At 40.1% G+C, this 21,067-nt stretch overlaps 1 long non-coding RNA gene across 1 annotated transcript in view; it reads right to left on the bottom strand.

Moving 5' to 3' along the window:
* Positions 1-2,184: 2,184 nt before the first annotated feature.
* LOC146324309 (uncharacterized) overlaps positions 2,185-21,067 on the bottom strand; it is a 39,913-nt gene continuing 21,030 nt past the window's right edge. Inside the window, exons 2-3 of the long non-coding RNA XR_014771224.1 lie at positions 5,871-6,155; positions 2,185-2,317 (exon numbers count right to left, since the gene is read on the bottom strand). This is a non-coding gene — a long non-coding RNA (uncharacterized LOC146324309). The remainder of the gene's footprint in view (positions 2,318-5,870; positions 6,156-21,067) is intronic.

Raw genomic sequence — 21,067 nt, 5'->3', positions numbered from 1 at the left:
TGCGAAACAATTTACACAGCCTGTCATAATGGACTATTCACACAGCTCAGTGAATTTTCACACATTCCAGTTTCTGAAAAATGTTTTTGCTGCATTTTGAAGATTGCAATTCCAATTATGAAGCAAGTCGTGACTTTGAAGTTTCTGACAAGGCAGTGAAAAGTTGCTCATGCGGCTCAGGGAGAAATTTGTTACTACAACAGCCGTTAACTCTTCATCAAATCCTTCATCCATCCACTCTGCACCAGGAACCGATACCGGTGTTGCTCTTAAAATTAAGTTCTTCCTTTAAGACATATTTACAGTATTTTACTGGCTCCATCTGAAGCACGGAGTCAATCGTGAATCATGCTATCAGATCAAGTCCCTGCAGCAGATTGAGGGTGACTTACAGATTTGTACACTACAGCTTGATTGACAACAGACATGGCATTCGGCAACACTCCTTCTGTCGTGGAAAAAACTCTAAATTGCTTTCTTAAGTGGGATTAAGATAGGATTTTCTCATTCAGATGTTCCTGTAATGTGGCCCCAGGAGTGAGTCACACAGGAGTTGTTCACAAAAGCCATTAACTCTGTTCAGTTCAGCTCAGACTGAAGATTCACTCCCATGAGATTCATTTGCAATTGCTTCAATTACCATGGACTTGCCCAAATGTTCTCTGTTGCTCGACCGTCCCCTTCTACGGAGAAGAAACTGCAATCACAAAGGAGTCATTACAGCAAATGCCACTCACAAAAGGAGCTATTTAAAGAAGTGCTCTGCACAAAAAATAAAAGTCAGAAATGTTGCAAACATATGCTTGCACACACCATTCGCCGTTTCTCAAATCTAGAAAAACAAACTCTTCTCTCTTTAAAAAAATGTGTGCATGTAGCATTCAGAGTACACTCTACCCTTTGTATTGTGTTAATTACGGCTCAGTCACCCCACTGAGTCTGTGGAGGACGCCGTGAGAAAAACATAGCTCCCAAGGGATGAGGTCGTTGTATGCTTGTAATTTTGTGGCAAGACAAAAAAGGAGAGGCATTTCTTTTTAGCCTATCCTCTGTGATATAAATAAGATGGGCAAAATAATAGAAACACCTTTCTACAGAACCGCACACGCTCCAAAATGATCGCACAGTTCATACACCTCTCTACAACAGTTTCCACAAAAACTGAACATTATAACCATCGCAAAGGCGGGATTTGCTGCAAGACTGCACTAGTTTTAGCTCGGTGTGCCTAATGAAGTGGCAGCCGTGTAAATGAATCTCCTGCTGTTTGCATTTTAAGAGCACAGCACCTCTCTCATTTTGGATATGATGATATCAATGTATGAAAATCCTGATGTTTAGTCAAAATATAACAACCACTAGGTATATGCCAAATATATTCACACATACAAAAGCTGGCACAGCAATATCACCAATATACGTTTGTTGTTATGAACGAGGTCGGGCTTTGATTTATGTAAAAGGTGCTCAGTGGCACTATAGACCCTTTTACAGCTGACATCATCGAAAAGCTGCGCGTGCATTTTGGCGACAGAAGTAGTGGTCTCCCCAAGTCTTTCACACAAGTTATCAAGCTGCAAATGTGGAATTAGACATTTTACCAGCATCAGAATCACCAGAATGTCTGTTTGTCGCATACATGATATGTCAGAATCAATATTCCACTGGTCAACTTAAATGTGAACTACAAACATGTTGACTGAGGACGAGGACTGAGGACGTGTTTGCAGCGGCCCGTTCTGAAGCTTTCGCGGTTCGCCATACCTCCTTAGCCAAACTGCATGTGCAGCTTGATCATTGTGTACAAACTGTAAAAGGGTCTATAGCAAACAGACTCATGAATGACTCTTTCGGGTCTCTGGTTGGTTTTATATTTTAGAGCCATAGACCCTTTAGCTGACAGAGACAGAGCAGGGACCTGCTACTACATGCACATTGAATATTTTCTCATGTTTGCATGACTCCATTCACATATTGCTCAATTTAACACTTATTCAAGATTATCATTTAAGACTTTAAATGTCTCATAAACAGACACATTTAGCATTAATTTGAACTCTAGTTACCATGAAACAAGCATACAGAAACAGTTATTGCCATCCGGAATAGAAATTTCATAGATGGACAACACAGCTGCAGCGTTTTCTGATGACATAACGTGGCCATTTTACAATTTATTACACTAAATGTGTCACAGATTGCTCCTTTAATGTGTTGAACTTTTCACTTTTGACCACAGGTGCAGTATGAGCTCACTACTGAAGATACACTGTTTTTCTGGAAGCTCAAGTGTCCATTTCGTCTTTCATCTTGGGATCTTTAAAAAAGAAAAATAGGTCAGAATCAACTCCACTTAATCCTGCATACAGCCTACATTATAACTGTGTTAACTATAATTATATAGGAGCTACAGGACCGAATGAGACATCAGTGAAACGCTGCTTGAAGAGCAGGTTTTCCCCTAAAAAAAAAAAAAAAGAGAGCGACTTCACTCGATGGTTCCAAACAGCTGAATGAGACCTGATGTCTCCAAACTGCTCTCGAGCAGCGAGATGCTGTTTGGTAGATGGGTCTGAGATGCCACCTAGTGATTCTGATAGGACCACCACCAGTCAAACTGCACCCTCCTTTTCCTGACTCAGCGAACGGGGATGAGTAGGACTGGTTTCCATGGCAACAGTAGACAGAGAGAAAAGAAACAAGAGAGAGAGGAGAGAGGGAGAGGAAGGAAGGACAGAGGGTTCAAAACACAATGAGGCTGGCCCGTGTACGCCCACACAAACACCCACTCTAAAATACACACACACAAGAGGTGTTTTAGTGATATGCCGCATATTTTAGATCACATTTTAGTGGTTATTCTGCTTTAACTCCTCGGCTGGAGCCAAAACACTCATGGTGTTAACACATACCTATGCAGCGATGTTTAATTATAAGATGCATCGTTCACCAACACAAAACACTCTCAAAGAAATCCTTGGCTCCTGTTTAGCCGTTAAAGCGGACTGCTCCGAAGGACGTTGGAGAAGCACAATGGGAAATAATCTTTCATTAGTCAGAGATCCAACTGTTGACACTTATCTCTGTCTCTCAATGTTGTGGGCAATAAACTTTATTCCCACGGCAGACATTTGGAACTTAATGAGAAAGTCTATCCACTGGAGTGACATAACGGGGCTACGGTGTCTGGTTGAGTAATATGCTCATCAAAAAAGACCCCGTTGATGTCTTCATCATTCCACTGCCAGTTGCCATTTCACAGATCTGCGACTGAAAATGTGTCTGAATCTTGTGCTACATTTTTCAACAATATAAAACTGTTATTTGATAGCCAGCTATTTTAATTACCTCATCATGCTAACTATTGAAATGGTCCAACATGCAACTCTTAGCAACCAAGATCAATCTCCTGTGCTAAGTCTGTAGATGACTTTTTAATTATAAAAGTTTACAAGAAGCAACTTTTTTATATAGGCCATACAAGGCCAGCATCTGGTTGTAGAACTTAAGGTACATCAGCTGGTTCACTAGTCGGCTCGTAGCAAAGTCAGCCAGTCACGTCAGTTACAATAACGGCAGTGTTGAGGGAACGGTCGTGTCCGTAGCTTCAAAATGAAATTTACTGCTAAGATTCACCGCCAGTATTTAACAGGTGGCTTGCTTTGTGCCCAAAAAAATATATTTAAATAATTTAATTAACTTGAACTGACGACTACTGGTCGACTAAGAAAAACTTTAGTTGGGGGCAGCCGTAGTGAGGGTCACAGTGGCCATAGCATTGTTGCTTCATAACTGCAGCATAAACAGCTGTCTTGATTAATACGGCAGTTGCTCTGGATGTTCGTGCTCCTCAGAGGATGACTCCATATACTTTAGTGTTCCCTCTGCACCCCCAAAATTTCCACTTATACACAAGAATTACCTCAGTCTATATGAAAATTTACTAGGGACATCTTGGGACCTGCTCCTCCGTGTGCTGTCCTCTAAAATGCCACCCTTGGGTCGAATGGTTGCATTTGGATCACAAGATATCAAACAAAAAACAACTATATTTCTATAAGATTTGTACTGGTTATTTAATTTCCACAAGAGAAAATGACATTTAGTTTCGTACCACCCTCACACCAAAAATTCCTGTTGCACGCAAGCCAAAAATAAAATAAAATAAAATAAAAATCCAAAAACCTTTTGGCAGATTGCCTTGAAATTTACTGAACACTGACAAGCTGTGCAGAGGATGAACCCCACCCACCAACAGTGGCCAAAATCTCCACACATGAAACCACACGATTACAAGATTATCATAAAATTTCCTTTGCACATTCATGCTTCCAATTATGAACCATTTTGAGTTTAATGACTCAAAGGCACATTAGCCAAGATTTGCTCTTGGTTAATATAATTTTCTTTGAACGTGAAAAAAGAAAAACATCCATACAGCAGATAATACAGACTGTGAGCATCAGCTAATCGTTTTTACTGGTCAGACTTTAACTCTCATCAGCACGCTGGTTCAGTCAGTTTGTGTTAAAAATGTTTCTCTCGGTGGCTCATTTGATGTGCCAGCTGCTAACTGCTGCCACAGCTGCAGTTTCACAGTCACCTGAGTACCTGTGTGCTTGTGATGCTTGTTATCACTGGGTGTGACGTTGGTAACAGGAATCAGGGGCAACAACAGCAGCATGGTGATTGTACAAAACCCAGCGGTATCATTTAAATGACACAGGTGCGTGGTTTTGATTAATCGTGCCATCTTACGTACTTTAGAGAGTTTCTGTTTTTGTGTGCAGTGTGTATGTGAGGGCCTGCATTCTGCAACCAGCAGTTAGTTTCAGTTGAACACTGTTGTGAAGTCAAATTTTATTTGTGTAGGCCAATGCCGCAAATCAAAATTTGGAGGATTTACAGTGTGTGCAGTGTGCGACACTCCCTGTCTTGTAGACCCTTAAAAGAGTAAAAACTCCCTAGTAGCAACCACTGCTGACATAAAAAAAACACATACATCACACAGACAAAAATCAGCCATTAGACCTGTCTTGTCTGTCTGTCTCACTACAAGAGTTCTGAGATTTCGAGCTTGAAAACACTTGCAGTGGAGCGACAGAAAAAAAAATGCTCTGTGGACAAGGGCCCGAACAGCAAAAGCACCTCGGCATCCTTCACATGAAGCGGTTCTCGGCCCGTCTGAAAACCCCCTCCCCCCCTGCCCGTCCAATGCCTGAACTGGAGGGTCTGTGCCAGTCAAGACAGTTTTTGAAACCTTCCAAAACCGGCAATTCGACAATCACTCCAGAGCGCAATTTGCCACACGCGATGATTCAGCCCTCACACAATTGCTTTCAGTCAATTTTCATGTGTACGACCGAGTGCAATGCTGTGAATACTTTCACAGAGAGACAGTCTGAAAGTGCCATTTTTCCCATTTTCATGACTGCATCGAGACAACAAAGACAGGATTCTTAGATAAAGAATCGGGAGGCAGCTGGATGCAGACGGAAGGAGGCAATGATGGTGGCCTTTTCGCCTCGCCTTTGAGTGTTCATTTGAGATACCTTTTGTTTTCAGATGTGTTCAGACACCCTTACCTTTATTTCCTCCTCTTTCCCTTATGACTCCATTTACCTGTCTATCTTAAACTGTTTGACCTCTGTAGCCCCTTCACCGCACTTCCTGCCTCCCACATTTCATCCTCATCATCCTTCAGCTCCTCATTTCATCACCCCTCCTCAAGCTGCATAGTCAGAGCGATAATTAGGAAAGCTGCTGATACTGAGAAACACAACTCTGAGAACTTGAGATACAAAGCTCCTCTCCTCTCCTCTCCTCTCCTCTCCTCTCCTCTCCTCTCCTCTCCTCTCCTCGTTTCCTACCTGTACTGTGGGCCAATGGGGGGGTTCAGATGCCGGCGTGTGAGGCGTTGCAGGTCCAGCTGTCAGTCACCCTGAAGATCAGTGATGGGCGGAGCTTATATCCCCAGGTGACGGCCTGTCGTTGGTCAGGTTCATCTCTGCCTCCTTGTAACCCCACCCACTGGGCCCCTGCAAGGCCTTATGGGTACCACGCTCTGCTGAACATGTTTGTGTCCGTTTGATGTTCAGTTAAGCAGTCGGTGGCAGTCTTCTTGTATCTTCTTGTGCCGTCCTCATATAGGTTTCCTGTGTGAACAGACAGTAAAGAAAAAATCATGCTTTTGTGAATCAACAACTGTTACTAAGCCTTGTCTTTGCATTTCCTGCATTAGCCTACGTGACCTGCATGCTAAATTGTTAGCCTCAGCAGCAACCAGACGCTGACAGTTTTGGCCATCGACATAAACACGTAGACACCGTACAGAAATCCCCAAACTGAAATAAGGTTTGTGCCTTGTGCCGACTCCAGCATCCTTTCCTTTGTCACTTAAAAAACAAACAAAACAAAATACTTTTCTCTCATTTCCAGTTACACAATCAGTTAAGATCAAAACATGAATAAAATATCAGTGTGACAATCATGGGTTGATGTTTTGTCACATCTGTGTAATAACAAAGTGAGTGTTTTCGCACTGGTGGAAGACAATAGCAGCAGTCGTCACTAAAGAGTGAAATGAAGAGTTATGTTGATGATTTCTGTTCCTGTATTGTGTGATTTCTTTTGTCAGCCGCCTGCCAGCACACTCCTTAGAATATGATACAGATCTTGTCCTAACACTGATCGCTGCAAATAAAATGATCTTATTCTGCACTGATTGTCCAACTAACTAAATTTAATCAACATTTTAACTATTTATCTCTGAAAATAAATTATATAACAAAGAAATTAAACACAAAAATACTTTCTCCCAACTGAGTTGAGTCCATTATTGCAGATGTATAGTATGCAGGAGCACATGACAAAAGTTAGCCTTCAGGACTTTCAGAAAGTTTTCTGTGAGAAAGACAAGAAAGGCTTTGAAAGTCAGATGATATAGTATAGACCCTTTTATAGTCCAGTCAACACATTTAATAGCTTGCAGTCATAGACGCCGCCGGTTGCTCTGAAACAGTCATGAATTTTGAACAACTTATATGAGCCACTGGAATATTGTTTCTGAAGTATCATCTACTCAACAGACAGAGATTTTGGTGATTTTGGTACTGATAAAATGTTTAATTTAACCTTTGCAGCTTGATAACTTGTCTAGATGACTACTTCTATTGCCAAAATCCGTGCGCAGCTTTTTGATTACGTCAGTTGTAAAAGCTGTAAAGAGAGACAAGTTTTGTTTTCAAAACTTAAAATATGTCTGAAAATACACCGGTGAAAGAGCAGCCAACATTAGCGAACTCAGCAGCTATGGGTAAAACAAACAACGCAAGATCCAAAAATATTCAATGCATTATGTGTGGCAGGGGGTCCCTGCTCCATCTCTCTAACAGCTGAGGGGTCTGTGGCCTGAAAAACTTTGAAGAGCCCTGGATTAAGGTCAGGATTTACACATAGGACACAGAGTTTAACTCCCATGTGAAGCTACTTATTGACTTATCTCAGTTTTCTTTGTTTTTTTCAGTTTTCTGTCACAGTTTGCTTATAGATTTAGGCAACAACTTGGTTTGGTTTAGGAAAAGATCATGGTTTGGGTTAAAATAAACCATTAACCATGTGCTAGAAAGGCTTTCTGGCAGAAACATTTCCGCCAAAGGCTGACTTATCCCATTTGCATTGTATGGTCAGTATAATTATTTACACTGTGAGTTTAACCTCACTTAATGCATCTGTCACTACTGCCAGAAACAATTCTGAATCTTCTGAGTATATTTACAACTGGATCTATTTAAGTTGTTCATATGTTCTCAAGGTTTTATTGTCCCTCTGCAGACAAAAGCACATATGCACATTTGATATCCTCATATCTGGACAAACTTTTGTATGTGAAAGAGTTACTAGTAGAACAGTTATGCAAAGTGTCTCTTGATGAATTTAACTGACTTGTCAAAACTGGACTCTTTACATTAGATTAATGTGGACTTCAACACAGACTGCGCACCATTTGTTTCCCTTCGCACATGATGACAAATGTGAGGCGCTCCATGACTGCTTGTGCCCTCAGTCCAAACTTGCACATCATTCTTCCTCGTTCACGGGCAGGTCATTAGCACCAGACCAAATCTCCGGAGACCACGAACAAAACGGGAGATTCGCTCTGCGACGTAAAATTATTTCTCGTCGGTGGTGAGACGAACAGTAAGTCGAACCGACAGCCTGCCTGCTGTCGCTTCTGCCTGCATGTGTGTCAGTTTGTCTGTCCAAGCAATCCAAAGGACATCCAATAATGTGTGGATGCTCGTCACCATGGCGACGCAGCATGAGTCATTGTGAGGTTCGTTACGGAGACAAAGGCCTGTATGATTATGATTAAGACAGAGGGTTAGCCTAGATACCAGCACGCATATACAAACACTGTATATAAATAAACTGTATTATATAGAGACAGTTTATTCTCCCAGCCTCTCATTTCCACCACGCAATTCCACACTTGTCAATCATTCTTTCTCTTTCAAAATAAAAGAAGCTTTGCAGCCTAAAATTGCTTTCTGTAGTCTCTCACTCTTACTAGGTTAGTATCTCTGTTACCAGACAAATCATTTTGTTCTCTTCTATCCTCGCTGGTGACGCAACTTGTGATCTGAGGGCTTCAGGATGCAAATAGAACATTTTAAATTCATGCCAGCGATCCTTGTCATTATAAGCACTACTTTCAGTTCTCTCGCATTTGTGTTACCACTGGTGATACAACATCTCCTGATCATTTATTTAAAAAAACAAGGGTGTAGGATTTAGTGTCATCTAGTAGTGAGGTTATACGTCGCAACCAACTGAATACCGTTCGCCTCACCCTCCCCTTTCTGTGCCATATTTAAACGGCTCTTTCTAAGGGGACAAAAACACAATGATTCTTATTTTCAGGTGATTATACACTGATGAAAACATATGTATGAATATTATAATCCATTTCTGCCAGTAGATCCCCCTAAAGTGTACGCACTGAACCTTTAAAGGACCAGTGATTTAGCGTCATCTAGTGGTGAGCTTAGAGGTTGCAGACACCTCGTCTCAGCGGCGACTCAGGCTGTTTGAGGGGCAGGGGAGAAAAAAAAATAAAAAAGGGCACCAGCTACATGCAGCAGGGCAACAGTGTGGTGGAAGTTGTGGTGAAACAGTTCAAATCTCTGGTTTGTATTTTTAAAAAAAAGGATACAGCATCGTGTTTTTTCAGGGCATTTTACCACACTTTATCACATTTTCTGCATTGGAAGGACTCCCTTTAGCATGTTTCTTCCATTGGACAGGCATCCTAGAGGGCAATTTATCACGTTCTCTACACTGGAAGGTCATTGTAGAGGGCACTGTCACATTTTCTTCACTTGAGGAGCACCCTAAAGGGGTTTTGTTTTACAGCAGTCATTCCCTGGGACTAGGTCAGGACCCACAGGTGGGTCACAGGAGATTTTACTGGGATCTCCAAATAAAAAAGACTTTGGAAAAAAAAATCTGTAAATTTAAGATTTATATCTGAAGTAAACCTTTTATAAAGCATTTAAAATGTGTATATTGCTTTACTGCTGTGAAGAAATAAAAACAGGTCTGAGATGGTCTGTTAACTCAGCCTAAATGAATTTATTTGTCATTTCTGAAGCTTTAACATGTTTTTTTAATAACTTAACTTAGCCACTTAATAATTTATGCACAAAGGAACTCCTACAACTTCCTACAATTTATTGATGCTTAACTGGGTTGTGATGGTCTGTCAAGTGGGACCCCAGAAAAAAAAAAGTTTGGAAAACAACGCTCTAGAGGGAACTTTACTGCTTTTTATCAGGTTTTCTCCACTGGAACGGAGCTGCAGGACCTGCGCCTTCTGTAGATTTAAACAGCTACTTCTAAGGTAACAAAAACATAACGATTTTTATTTTCAGGTGATTAGAAACTAATGAAAATAGACTTATGTCATTTCTGCCATATTGTGCAAATAAATCCCTGTGAATTTTACACAATGGACCTTCAAATGTTATAAACACTTTTACATTACCCTGATAATCACTACAGATGTCTGCATGCACGTTGATTCAGCCTGTCAAAAGACAAATGTCATCACAAACTAAACAAACAAAATTACTATTAACAGCTCCGCTCTTGGGCTAAGGAATCTTGTTGTGAATGAGCTGGAATATAGCAGCGAACTGTCTCAATCTCAGCGCATCTGAGATTTTACACCCAGTAAATGAACGGAAGGAAAATTGTTCAGTGGCCCTCCACTCAGTTTCAAAAAGTCTTTTTCTTCTCTGAATACTCTGAATGCCGACTCTCCTGCCCACCCACAGTCTGTTGGCCGCTTCACCCTGTTCGTATCTGTGAAAAAAAAAAAAAAAATACAAAGCCAGTGCCTCCTGTTGGATGAATAGCTGCAGTTTCTCAAGGATGAGATGAGTGGTGAAAATGGGTTACTTTTAAAATAACCAAAGTGTTCAGGGTCTCTGAAAGTCAGACACAGAGTGCACCGAACAAAATACACCCTCAAGTCTAATTTCTATACTATAATTTGTGAATGCAACAGCCACAGAAACAAGAAAAATGGGTGTTTACTGTCTGTCTCGACTCTCCTTTGAACTCATTCACATCAATTCACTTGTCCTCCCTTTTTCTTACACGCCTCTTTCTCTCTCCTTCCATCCCGTCCATCCTGGCAAACACAGTGGGAGCGAAGGGTGAATTAATAAAGGAGTGAAAGTGGAGCACAACTCCCTGAGGTCCGCCTTTTCTGGGACGCTGACACAGAGAAACACACAGGCACACACACGCACACATACACACACAAAACGACAACACAATCTACATAAAGGCCCTGACACACACACACACACACACACACACACACACACACACACACACACACACACACAAATGTGAGGCCTACATGTGCATAAAGCCACATGCATACTTCACATGTGTGATGAGATGGGAAGAGGAGGAGACAGAGAGAAAACAATCCATACATCCCATCATCTGCGTGGTCCTGCCTCAGGGTGGGAGGGACATGAGTAGGGAGAGAGAAGTGGAGGAGGTTAAGGAAGAAGGAGGAGGAGGAGGAGGAAGATGAGATGGGAGGGCAAGAGCCACGTGAGGAGGGATGCAAGGCAGTGAAACTCACAGTGGTCCAGTGCTCCCTGTGATTGGTCCTCTCATTTCATCTTCCTTCCTTTAGTTTAATTTGTTCTAGGGTGGCCTTCCAGTAGAGAAGACATGGTGAGGTTCCCTCTAGGGTGTCCCTCCAGTGGACAGAATGTGGTAAAGTGCCTTTTATGGTGTCCTTCTAGTGGACAAAATGTCATAAGGTGCCCTCTAGAGTGTCTCTCCAGTGGACAAAATGTGGTAAAGTGCCCTCTACGGATACACAAATCAGGATACACTGGTGCCCCACTGCCTACCTATCATGGTGCTCTTTTTATTTATTTTTTTTTGCCCCTGCCTCTCAGACACAGAGTTCACCACTGGAAAACGTTTCCTGCTCTCCTCATTTTTTCCTCTCTCTGCAGTGGGATGTTGACACTTTCTGACAAAACCTAACATCAGCAAAAAAAAAATCTGACAGCCTGAACTGTTTTTTTTTTTTAAAGATAAAAGAAAACAATTGATATAAATGTGGTGCACCAAACTGCTGCACCAGATCTGAGCCGCTTTCCTGGTTTCACTACACTTTAAATGCATCATAAAAGATTTGTATTGACAGGTAGCTTTACAATCAGAGAGGCGGGGATTGTTTATTAATGGCTTACACTAATAAAACCTGTTAATAATTAAGCCTCCTTTAGCAAGAAAGAAAAAAGAAAACATCCCTCAGGAGTTTCATTGTAATTCAAAGCATTGTAGTGGGCACAGTCAGACACTGGGGATCAGGCCAGCAACTCTTCAACTACTCACTAGATTTTCAAACGGATCTGCCAAACAGCTTTTCATCCCTCTACTCCATCCATCTTTCCTTTCTCTCTGTCCATCACTTTGTTTTCATCTCTTCATCTCTACAATCTGCTGATGGAAACAAAGACAGGGAAAAAAAAGCAGGGGGGGAAGAAAGGAGCGGCTGAATGAAATTAACTGGATTAATTTATTATGAATGGATGATTAAAGGTTTATGACAGCGTTACACACGTTAATAATTAACTGCTGCTCTGTTTCTGAACTGTCTGTCACCAAGAAGTGACAGGTGAGTTTCTTTTCCTATGAACTGCTGTGAAATGATGATTCGTGTTGACACATACTAATGGTGGCAAAAAAAAGATTAAAGAAAGTTTAAAAAAAAAAAGCAAAAAAACAGGCAGCTCTAATTAGAGAACAGCCCTTTGTTTACCTCTTTGTTCCATTTGTTCCTGTTCGAGAATAATTTGACTTTACATGAAACCATAGCAACAACTAATTAAAGGGATGCACCGCTCTATTTTGGCACATTTCATTTCTTGTTCAGTCACACAGGGCAGGTCTATATAAATATGCAACCCGGTCTCACACCAAAGCATGAACTCAACCCTCCGGACTTTCAAAATAAAGCTTGCTCAAATACATTCCAACTAACTAGCAATGCCGTAGATTCTTCAGATGTTTTCTAATAAATTTTACTTTGTGTTAGCTTCATGTAGCATAATAACTTTCTATAAGAATAAAAACTTTGTTCTATTGCCGTCTGTCTTGTTGGGTTTAATTGTATTTATTGTGTTGCTATAACATCGGTAACTCCTTTCATTATTCAGCCTGTTAAGTAATTTGCCTCGCCAAGTGACAAGCTAACTGGCTAGCCCAGCTAGTTTTCCCCGCATTACTGTGAACACACAGTTAGCATGGTTGCTCCAGCAGTTGTTTAGTATTCACACAGTCACACAGAGAGTATGCTGATATCTTTTTAAAGTCATTAAATGTTTTAGTTAAGTCACAGTTACGCAGTTAAGAGCTGAAATCAAACTTATGATTCTGTTCTCTGACTGGAAAGATAAAGTTCAAAGTACTGAAAGACAGCAGATGATTATAATATGATGCATGTATTTCATTCCATGTTTTGCGGCCGTAGAAAATGTTCCTGATGGCCACCTTTGGACCATGGGCTGCACTTTGAGAACCCCTTCTTTTGTGGAACCACAGGTCTATTACACGCTTTCCTGGAAAATTACAGGTTAGACAAAAGCAGAAGTGCTTTGTGCCCTCCGGTGATGGAAGAAATACAAAGACTTTCTACTTAAAGAAAAGTAGTAATAGCACAGTGTTTTTACTTGAAGTACCAAAAGTAAAAGTACTCATTATGCAGAATGCTCATTTATATCCCTGGATTCTTATTCGTGTTGCATTAGTGTGTGAGCCATAGCTGAGTACTTATATGAACCTCTGCCATCAGGAATTACCAAAGTGCAAATCAAACCACTTGATTTGATTTGAAGTTATCATTTGTTCCAGCCTCCATCAAGCTGCTAAACCTTAAGTTAGTGCAACAGAGCAACGTGCAATAAATATACAAGCACTTTATCCCTTAGCATTTTTTCCATTTTAATCCTCTGTGTCATTGTGTTGTTGTCACAGTAAAATACATTCAGATGTCTCTTTCATGTTTTTTTTAGGATTTTTTATGTGAAGCATGTCTACCCTTGTGTCAAATGTTTATGTTTCTGTGATATTTATCTTATTTTATGTGACACAGTTGACTGCAGCACTGTGCCCAAGACAAATTTGGGGACAATTAAGTTTACTTTAAGTCTAATTCTAATATAGAGATATATTCTTATGCCTTGTAACCTTGAAAATTTCACTATAACCTTAAAAACAAATGAGGTGATTTATAATGTTGAATCTGATCATGACTCATTAGATATAAATTATTGTTAAAACATCAAGGTTTGTCTTCGAGCAGTTCATCCCAGAGAGAGACGAAATGTTTGTCTTGACTCCACACAGTGGCAGAAACTGGAACAAGAAACTGACACCAGCCTTTGCAGGAGGAGGGTGAAGCTCACCGAGCTACAAGCTAACAAAGACTCAACAGAGCCTGGAAGATTTACAACAGATTTAGAAATAAAATTAAGAGCGCACATTGAATGTCTGGTTATTAAACAACCTGACTCATATATCTTCATCTGTGAGGTATTGCCTTTTTTTCACTTTCTCTATAATGCATTAGCATTTCAAGCAGCATTTAACTTGATGCAAAAAAAGAGGTCGAAAAGCAGCATAAGATGAAATCAGTGAGGAGAAAGAATGCAAAAGAGAGAAATGGAGCAAGAAGGGAAAACATGCAGGAAAAAAAAGTGAAAGAAAAGAAAGAGTCGGAGCTAGAAGCAGCGAGAGGGAGAAAGAAAGAGAGCCTCTTGCAGAAGCCCAGGGGGTATCCTGCTATCCCAGAATGCTTTGCACTAACCTACTTTGGTATTTCTGTTTCTGTCTTTGTCTCTGCAGCGCACTGAGTGGGCTAGCTACCCCGTACACACCATATCTGATGGAGTTTTGTGCATGTTCCTGGATTTCTATCCTTCTGAGGACCAAGTTGATGGGAATATATAAATATAGTGTATATACATGCCTGTGCATGTCTGGGTTTGTGACTCTGTGTCTGCAAAAATCAGATCACCGACCTTACTATTCCTAAAGAGGTAAAAAGAGGCCTTCGGTCTGTGCTTTGGGGGGAATATACACATACCTACAAACACACACACACACACACACACACACACACACACACTTCTCATAGTCAAAGATGATTGGAGCAATGAGGACAACCTTCTCAGAAACGGCCACAAAACAACAACGCACTTGTATGAGTGTATGAGACTGTGTCATTATTATGAGCTCTGTGTGTGTGTGTGTGTGTGTGTGTGTGTGTGTGTGTGTGTGTGTGTGTGTGTGTGTGTGTCCTTGAGTCAATGCAACTGTAACGCGTGTGTCTGCTGTGTGTGACAGTATCTATGGGTGAATGAGTGTGCGTTCGAGAGCTGTGTGTGCGGGCTGAGTGGGCAGCCTGACGACCAGCTCAGCAACACTCTGTTACCATGGAAACTAATGAGGAGAGCATGGAAGAGAGGAGTGTGATGATGAAGGGAGGACAGGAAGTTTTATCTATCTATCTATCCATCTATCTATCATTAAATTGTTTTGTTACAGTTGATTTCTGGATGAATGGAGCAGATGTGCTCAAATGATCAAAGGTCACTTTCACTCAGTGTCTAAATGACGTAAAAATTCTTACAGAGACCGACTGTTATCCTTTAGTTAGTAATCGACTTAGTAGGTCGATGCATTGAGATTTTCTCTTGAAAGATTATGAATCAATGCAGAAAAGTCAATAATCGGCTCAACCGTCCTCACAGCTGAACCAATTACATGGTGAAATGTAACGGACGTAAACATAAACATATGCATAATGTTTATGTTCTACTTGTTGAGTTTTTATGAGGACAGCTGAGCCTGAGCAACTGCAGATTCAAACACTCCCAGGCCTAAAAGGTTGTTTTCTGGCTTCTACTGGTTAAGCTGAAGTTAGTTATGTATCACTACAAATATGCTTTGTTCTAAAAGAAGCAAGTGGTTGTCACACAGTGAGAAAAAATATAAATATGTTGATTGTTTTCTCGATTAACTGATTAATAGTTATTTGCCTATAAAATGCCAGGAGATGGTGAAAAATGTTGATCAGTGTTTGCCAAAGCCCAAGGTGACGTCAACAAATGTCTTTTTTTTGTCCACAGCCCAAAGATATTCATACTCTATATGAATACTGTCAAAGAGGAGTACAGAGACCAGAAAATATTCTTATTTAAGAAGCAAAGAAAATTACTCAAACCAGCGATTACTTGATTAATAGTTGCAGGTCTAGTGCAAAGAGATTCCCAATTTAATTCTCAACAGTTCATCTTTTTTCTCGACAGTTTGACTTTGCTCTTAAAAATGCAGTGAAATAAAAAACAAAAAAACAAAAAAAAAACAATCTTCTTCCTCTCTCTTTGCTAAAACAAAAAAGTGTGTTTTAGACTCTACACCATTTTATTTATTTTTTTTATTTATGGCTCATACAAGGGATTGCTGAAGTCCATATTGCTGCGTCCTTTGTTCTAAAATGAAATTAAGTGAAATAAATGAATAAATAAAACTCCCTATCACAACTTCAGACACACGCACACAATAGACCCTTTTCACGGCAGCCATATTTAGCAGAGTAAACACAGGTGTTAACAATGATACTAATTAAGGGTGAGTGTGGCAGAGTCTTTCCACTGATCCAGAATGCACAGTAGCATCACCCTGACTCTGTTTGACCCGACTGGAGCAGAGCCTTAATTAGTATCATTGATAACACCTGTGTTTACTCCACTATGTCACGGCGGTCTGTCTGCCGCCAAACAAGTGTGTTGCTTTAGTAACTTGTAATTCCCTAATTTTAACTCCGTCTCCTTCAAGACCCGAGTGTGACTGCGAGGCACCGCACAAGCATCGACCATCAGTGTGACATTCAACACTGGAACCAGGGCTCCACCTGCTGCATGCACAGGAACACACACACACAAACACACACATACACACACACACACACACTCCCAAATTACATAGTTATCACTGTTTTAATACAAACGTTTGATTAGAATCAGACTACCATTATATATCCAACTATAATTTCATACTGATGTCAGAAGGTGGCAACAAAGAGACATTTATTTATTTATTTCCCTTGAATCAAAGAGTGCATGTACACTCGCTGGATCAAACTCCCTGAACAGAGGGTGAAATGATCCACTGGTCTCTTTTGAGTTCAGCCACTACCAAATTAACAGAGAGAGAAATTATGCAAAATAAGATATAAAGATGCAAATGTTGTTAAAATGACACTTCCCACTATTTAAGTGTTAAACCGTGATGCACGAGACTTTGATTCTTGCTGTAAATGTCAAGTTGCATGGAATTTATGTTCCGTGCGGTTTGCAACCTGAAACTAGTTGCGTGAATGACAAGTTAGCCTTATGCATCCGTCTTAATCTTTCCCTACCCATAACCACTGATCGAGCATTTTGTCCCCAGATGCACCAGTTATCCCCAATCAACTGGTCTAAAAGTGCCGTCAGATTGTTTTCACGTTTTCCAGCTCAATAATCGCTCAAAATCATCCCAAATTAATGAAAAAAACACCCAAATATAATCCACAATAAACAACACAAAAGAATTCATAAACAATAGCAACGGTGTTCTGGTTAATAACAATTCTTCAATATGACAAAATATTAAAACGATAATTCAAGTGTGTTTAAGTGGGCTAGAATGCAGATAGGAGGTTACACTGTACAACACAACTGTAAAAATGCTTTCCTTTTCTGACCTCTGCCTTAAAAATAAAGAAAAACTAAAGCAAACAACAAAAATAACAGGTCTGGTCGAACTTCATCAGTTGCAACAAGCCTTGAGAGTACGCCAAATTAAAGTGTAACCCCCCCCCCCCCCCCCAAACATACACATGATGAAGAGGGAGGAAGAGAAGTACACGCAATCCCATGCTATCAAAAAGGCAGACAAATAATGATGTCGTAATGCTGCAGGAGGTTTCTGTTATAATGAAAGTGCAGATTTTATAGCCACAGAGCTCCTCTTAGCAGAATGATTGAAAATTATTTCACATCAAAGTTGTGCTGAGTGACTGGATGTGTTCACATAACAAAGATATTAAAATTCATTAACACATTTTTAATACACTGTGATTTTAACGCTTTTACTTAGACTGACTTTTAAAACTATAAATTTAGAGTTGTCGTCATTATAATTCTCGGTTTGGACAGCCCTGAAGTCTGAAACGTTTCCCCAAAAAATGTAGTCATACCCACACACAGACTAGGCTTTATTTAAAGCCTTTAATCTGTCATAATGATCAAACCTTTTATGCCTCTCCACGATGGTTTCCTAACAACTCATTAACATACAAATTCACAACAATTTGAATAAACTTCTCCAAACTGTCATCCACATGACTCACGGCTGTCCATACAAATCACTCTCTGTTCCTCTCAGCTGCATGTTCGCAGGCTGTTTTGGTAAACAGCTGTAAATCTGTGACTACAGCAGTGATTAACATCTAACTCCTACCTCACACACTCCACAGCGGCACATAACTTCAAACACACCGGCAAGGAAGCCACTGTGTTTTCAACTTAGCTGCTGATTTTTATTACACGTTATTTTCTCTCTACCTGCCCACACCTGTTGCGTTGTTTGTGCCGAACAACTGAGCAGAGCTCCATTAACTTTCTGACCAAAGACAGCCCACGCCACCTCACAACGCTTTTTGCATTTGTTGTTAAAACACAAACAACATAAATCAGTGCTTATGTTGCCTTTGGCTGTTATTTTGTACTTTTTAAGTTTTTTTTTTTTTACTGAGCTTTTACAGTTTATAAAGCTGAATCTATCCAGAACGCATCATTACATTTAGAAAATGACAAGGACTTTGAAAGAAGGCACCTTGTGTTTCTCACAAAATGTTTTGTGTGCATCCTTCAACTCTACATTTAATAAAGGTATTTTTAGATATTTTCAGCCCCACACTCTTTGTGCATCTTCACTATAAAAAGAAAACAAAAGGTGAGACATCTCAAACTTTCAAGGCAACTTACTGCAATAGTTTTGAGCCCATATAATAAAAAAAAAACTTTTGCTGACTGATAATCTTTAGTTGAGATAATTAACTTGTCCTCTTTATATAAAATCTGAATCTTTGAGTTGTATAAACTATTTTATTCCCAGTTGGGGGAATTCATCTACAGTGTATTGGCTGTAAGTCTGCACATGCAGGTTTATGAAGTCTGTCCAAGCGAACATCGTCACTTATTCTGTCCTCTGTCTCCGTGATGAAAACTTCCCTTTAACCCTCTCATCTCGCTGCAGTCATCGATCGCCCCTTACCGTGGCTGTGGCGACTCTTTTTTTTTTTCTTTAAGTCATTTTCATATCAAGACATTTCTTCTTTATTTCAGTGACAGGCCAACCGTCTGGTAACATGGCATTAACAGCACTCTCTTTTCCTGTTTCTTTGCTTTAGCAGGTCTTTTAATTCCACTGCTGATGCTGATAAATGACAGATTTTCTTTCATGGATCTCCGAAAGCAGAACATCAAACTCCAAACTCGTAAAGTTCTTCAGTTTTCTCTTAGACAAACTTCTCTTCCTGACATATGAAGCAGGAAGCATAGCCATATACTATATGATAGTATTGGGGTGTTAATGATGCTAATTTACAAGTCTCATGCACGTGCACTCAAATAAGTACAGGTGCATCATTTACATGGTTTCTAAAGGTACAACCGTTTGTTGTATCTGACGCGGCGTATTTGTACGAACCCTCAGACTTTACAAAGATTGGTTGTTATGTCTAATACCAGTATGATAGCAGCTATATGACGTCCATACAGGGTTAGTCGTATAGGCTACAGCTGTTAATGAATATTGATGGCCGATACACAAAGTTCAGGTTTCAGAATCAATATTGAGAAGGAAAAAATGGTACCAGAACATCGTTGGAACAAGTTTTCTGGTTTACAGGATTGACCAACTTCCACTTTCGCCCATTTTTCATCAGCAGTGAAGCATCCTGCTGATCGCCACACCACATAGATTATTTAATACGGTAAATAGTGAATGGAGCAGACAGCAGATGGTATCCTCACAGATCTACAGTGGACGGACTGCCAGGGCAGACTGGTTTCCTCTCTGTTACCTTCCTCCTTCTTCCTCTAATCCTCTTTGTCCTCCCCACTTTTGTCCTCTCTTTCCCTTCACTCCAAGTTATCTTTAACAAAACTCCACGGGGATGAGAATTTTCCTAAAACCTAATACTGTAATCTGGTATGTACTTGAATTACTTAGCCTTCAGAGCTTTCTGCCAGAAAGCCCTTTTTGTCAGGATTTAACCCAAATCATCACTTTTTCCTCTACCCAAGATGAGCTTTCTGTCAGAAGAGGGGGAAAGGAAAAGAGAAAGGCAAACTTCTCCCAACAGCTCTTTGGACATGGAGGATCGTCTTGGGTGATTGAATAAATATCAGGAAGGATCTTTTTGGGTGATTTCAGACATTTTATGTTGCTAATTTGATTATCTGCCTCTGAAGAAAGTGCAAGAGCTGCTGAGCATACACACACACACACACACACACACACACACACACACGCACCCATGTGAATATACCTCCTTTTGCTGATAATGGCTGAGTGGAAAATTTTTTACACAGGGTTCAATTTACACAGTGGCTTTTTGGTGGAGCCCATTTTACCACTGGCAGTGCACGGTAGCACAGTTACTTGCAGGGTTACTTAAAAATGATTGAATGATGATAAATGTATTTTATAAGATCATACCATTAATAATAAATTTCCACCTAGAACATCACAAAAAATAATTGAAGCCTATGAGAAAGGGCTGGAAACGAGTACAAAATAAAACCAAAAAAAGTAGTGACTTGTAGTTGCTGAGACAAAAAAATGTTACAACCGTCCCTGGTCTCCCCTACTTTATTTTAAATTGAGTCTAATTAATTTATTATTTGAATTTTAATGTCGGGAAGCTGGAAATCGAGGCCACTTGTGAAGTTTTATTGACAGAGACCGTGATAGTTGCTAAGCAACCAAGATGCATCTCCAACTGTGAAAAAAGTAACGATGTAACAGCAGTGTGGTCAGTATGACCGCCCGTGGCCAAAATTAGTAAAAATGATCACATTTTCTTTGCCTTTTGTGTAATTTAAACATTTTAAAGCAGAGCTGTATTTTTTAATTCAACATATAAATTTGAAAACGGTCAAAATAACAGTCTTAGCTGTTCTAGAACAAGAAAGCAAATCACTAAATCGTCAGGGGACACAGGTGGCGTTTTTCTGCTTCATGAATCATATCGATATCATCATTTGAGATCTGTGAATGTAAACTAATGTGAAGAGTTCTTGAATCAAAATTAACTCACGCAGGCTTTTGATTTTACATGGGAGGATTTTACATAAAGTATCATATTCTCATAGAAACAGCTGTTTGAACTGGTTTGTGTTATTGTGTGAAT

Source organism: Lutjanus erythropterus, chromosome 7 (assembly GCF_056507025.1).
Source record: "Lutjanus erythropterus isolate fLutEry1 chromosome 7, fLutEry1.hap2, whole genome shotgun sequence".
In the NCBI taxonomy this organism is placed as follows: Eukaryota; Metazoa; Chordata; class Actinopteri; order Lutjaniformes; family Lutjanidae; genus Lutjanus; species Lutjanus erythropterus.
The sequence above is the reverse complement of the archived record's forward strand: the minus strand, read 5'-3'. Positions and strand labels throughout refer to the sequence as shown.